General features: G+C 33.6%; 1 non-coding gene across 1 annotated transcript; it reads right to left on the minus strand.

The window, feature by feature from the left end:
- Positions 1–3,222: 3,222 nt before the first annotated feature.
- Trnaa-agc (transfer RNA alanine (anticodon AGC)) lies at positions 3,223–3,295 on the minus strand. Its single transcript has one exon. It is a non-coding gene; the product is annotated as a tRNA-Ala (tRNA).
- Positions 3,296–4,437: the final 1,142 nt, after the last annotated feature.

Here is a 4,437-nt window from a genome sequence, read left to right on the forward strand (position 1 = left end):
TTTCATATAGATCTTTTTGAAACTTACAAATTTTTTAAATAAAGTTTTTGGATAGCTCTTGATGCGGCTGAGATAAAAAATAAAAACCTAAAAAGCCTAATTAGGCTCTAGGGGGGTCATGTGACCACCTAGGGGGCTAAAAATTTCAGAAAGTGAGTTCCTCTATATGTGCTAAAAAGTGGCCTATATGGAATTTAAATCGAGCTGGGGGCACTTTTCACCATCTTACCCGGCTAGACCCTTTGTTTAAATAGATTCCAAATCACTGTAAAATCGCTTAAAATGATATTTTGAGAAAAAGACCCCCCCCCCCCCGAAAAGAAGCAGGGGGTCCACCGAAACCAGTGTTTTTTTTAAAGTGGTCTACGAAAAAAATAGTCTGGGAACCTTTGCCACAGGGTGATGCGAAATTTAAGAAAAAAACACAGTTTGATTCGTACACCTGGTATACAGTGACAGTTTACCTGTCAGCAAGGTATTGCGATATTGTTAATGAATAAGGCTATAACAAGGTAAAAAAATCACTTATTTATTTATTTATTTAGCGTATGGCACCTGACACATTTACACTTACATATACAGGGTGTAACAAAAATACAGGTCATAAATTAAATCACATATTCTGGGACCTAAAATAGTTCGAATGAACCTAACTTACCTTAGTACAAATATGCACAGAAAAAAAGTTATAGCCCTTTGAAGTTACAAAATAAAAATCGATTTTTTCGAATATATCGAAAACTATTAGAGATTTTTTATCGAAAATAGATATGTGACATTCCTGTGACAGGATCATCTTAAAGAAAAATTATAGTTCAATTTGTGCTCCCCATAAAAATTTTATGACGGTTTTGTTCCCTTAAACCCCCCCAAACTTTTCTGTACGTTTCAATTAAATTATTATTGTGATACCATTAGTTAAATTCAATATTTTTAAAACTTTTTTGGCTCTTCGTATTTTTTCGATAAGGCAGTTTTTATCGAGTTGCAGCTTCTTTTTTAATATGTTTACATAAAAATTTTATGGGGGTTTTGTTCCTTTAAACCCCCCAAATGTTTGTGTACGCTCCAATTAAACTATTACTGCGATACCATTAGTTAAACAAAATGTTTTTAAAACTTTTTTGCCTCTTTGTATTTTTTCGAGAAGGCACCTTTTATCGAGATATGGCTTATTTTTTAATACGGTTCAAAATATACCTAAAAATGTAAATCATACAATAATTTTTCATATTATTACCAAGTATCCATAATCGTACTTAACCATATACAAATATGTGGTGGATTTGACAAATATTCAAAATATCTCGATAAAAACTGACTTTTCGAAAAAGTACTAAGAGCCAAAAAAGTTTTAGAAATATTGTGTTTAAGTAATGGTACTACAATAATAATTTAATTGGAACGTACACAAAGTTTGGGGGGTTTAAAGGAACTAAACCCCCATAAAATTTTTATAGGGTGTCCAAATTTCCCTATAATTTTTTCTTGAGATGCTACTGTCATAAGAATGTTATATGTCCATTTTCAATAAAAAAATTTTAATAGTTTTCGATATATTGAAAAAAAATCGATTTTCATTTTGTAACTTCAAAGGGTTGTAACTTTTTTTATATGCACATTTGTACTAAGGTAAGTTAGGTTCAATCAAACTATTTTTGGTCCCAGAATATGTGGTTAAATTTATGACCTGTATTTTCGTTACACCCTGTATTTTGTATAAGATAATACATAGGTTCACAAACGTACATCTAACTTATTTACATAGTCTATCGACTCTGGAGTCGCCATCAGGAAATTCTCTGACCTGCCATGATATGATCTTGTGGGACACTGTTCTGTGATGTGATAGATGGTTTGTGGTTGTCCACAGTCACAGAGTGGGGATGGTCGTTTACCCCATTTGTGCATCATGTAACCACATCTGCCGTGTTGGATTCTGATTAGGTTCAGCATAGACCATGTGTTGCGTGTTAAGTCAAAGCCTGGTGGTTTTTGTGTGATGCAGGGTAAGTTGCTATTTTGTTGTTCCATCCATTCTCGAGCGAGTCCATGTTGTCGTTAAATTGAACTCATTTTCCACAGCCACCTTCGCTGTTTTTATTGGTGGTCGTCTGGAGCGTAGACGGTTACCGTTGGCGGCATCCATATCTTGATGGATTGGCAGGTTCTCGTTACCTACAATCTTTCTTTACTCACTAGTGAGTGCGTGTATGCGTCGTAGTTTGGGTGGTGGAATGTGGCTCAGTACTGGGAGCCATTGCGTAGGGGTGGTAGTCAAAAAAATCTAAACAGGTTTAGGAAATTCGAGACATAAAAAATGACCAAATTTTTAAGTTGATCGATTTTTTTGCACCCAAGTGTAGTTACGAATTTACCGGAACCCACAAAAGTATTGCGTACCTAGCAGAGGACGTCCACAAACCAGATAACTGACTACCTGAACTGAAGCGTGTCAGCAATAACTGGATGCAAGTAGCACAAAACAGTGAGGAATGGAAAGAGTTGTCGGAGAACTATGTCCAGCAGTGGGCGCGTAGTGGTTGATCATGATGATAAAAACTATTTTTTTATAAGTTAAGACATTAATTTGTGATGCACATTAATCGCTGTGATGCACATTACGTGTTTTTTGTTTTTGATCTTTCTTTTTTCTGTCCAAGCACATTAATCGCTGTGATGCACATTACGTGTTTTTTGTTTTTGTTCTTTCGATGTCCAGTTCGGAAGTTGTTTCCAAAAAACTTCATGAAGTTACATTAGAAAAAATTACATTTTGTAGCCTCAATCTCAGGTGAATTTATTCCATGTTCCGCCAATGAAATCTGTCAGATGTTGCTGTTTTCTAAGAGAGGGCGCTGCAAGATGTTCTATTGATCGTCGAACAAGGCGACTTGTAGTTTATGAGTCTCTTGGTAGATGGCTGCAGATGTTTTTATTATTGTGTGTGTAATAAATAAATTAGATAATATTTTTATTATCCCTAATAATATTAATCTTTTGTAATTTTACATATGATGTAAAAATTATTTTTATAATCACCTTTTTCTTCATTTTTTAATCAGTATTGTTTTTTAAGTTAAATATTTTAGTTAAATTTGATCAAGCCGCATTTTATTTATTGCAATAAAAATTATTATATTTTACATTATTAATTTGTTTTGATTACCAATCCGGAAATTGTTTTCAACAAAAAAAAATCACCTAAAAAACAAAAAAGTTTGGAGGTGCCGGGCATCGATCCCGGTACCTCTCGCATGCTAAGCGAGCGCTCTACCATCTGAGCTACACCCCCGATAAGTATGCAGTGGAAAATGTAGCATACATTGTACAGTCGGAAAAATTAAAGAATACCCCATGAACGAACCCATATTATTGCTATGATCTGCTTTCTAATACTTTTATATTAATTAGTATTTATTTGATTAATTATTTAATTAACGCAAATCATACATAAAAAAATTAAGAAAAAATCTCAGGGTGCCTTTTGTCATAAAAAATTTAATTAAGTTCTCTTAGATTATACTTATCCTTTCTCGTGGCTTCAGTATCTCTTAGTTGATCCTTATCGGGATAAAATAGGAAAAGGAAATAAATAGAAAAATCATAAATAAGCACATACAATTACCTTTATTATCAAAAGCAATGTTCTGTAAATTTATCAATTAAATTCTGTGGGCATAAATAACTGTCCAAAAGAAACTTTTACCATATAAGTACCTACTTACCTAAATTAATCTAATTCAAACAAATATTTATCGCTTTGTTCTTGATACCATGATACCATTAATAAAACCAGCTAAACAAACAAATTTGGTATTCGCAAAATTACTTATACTTCCTATTAAATTTTTGAAATGTTGGAATCTTAAATTAATATGCTTTTACGTAAAAAAAATTAACTTCTGATTATAAAAAAAATCTATCACATAGGTTATTTACTGACCTTTTTGATTCACACACAATGATGTCTCCTCTTGACCCAAACAGCTCCTCCTTGTTGATTATGTTAGGCTACCAATCAAGGTCCTCTCCGTTCTCAGCAAACAATCCAGCAGGATACCAGCAACTATTTCTCCAAAAACACAAGCCAGGCCTCTTTTTTGCCAGTACTCGTTCAATAAAGTCCAAAACTCTCTCCTCTCTTTCTCTCAACAATAATCTCCTGAGACCCAAGTATCTTTTTTACTTGGTGTCACAAATAATTTTAATAATGATAATTCTTGTAACTTACTCTCTTGGACTTTACAGAATCAAAGAGGTATTTCTTCTCGATTTGATTTGTCTCTCGTTCCACTTTTCAGCTACTCTCACTATCAAAACAAAACACTAGTACTTGCTTCTGAACTACCCCAAGAAGCAATTGGACGTAGAGGAACTGGTCCGAATATGGGCTATGTATTTTATATGGGCCACCCCACTATCTATGAAACAAGT

Source organism: Diabrotica virgifera, chromosome 9 (genome assembly GCF_917563875.1).
Source record: "Diabrotica virgifera virgifera chromosome 9, PGI_DIABVI_V3a".
Classification (NCBI taxonomy): Eukaryota; Metazoa; Arthropoda; class Insecta; order Coleoptera; family Chrysomelidae; genus Diabrotica; species Diabrotica virgifera.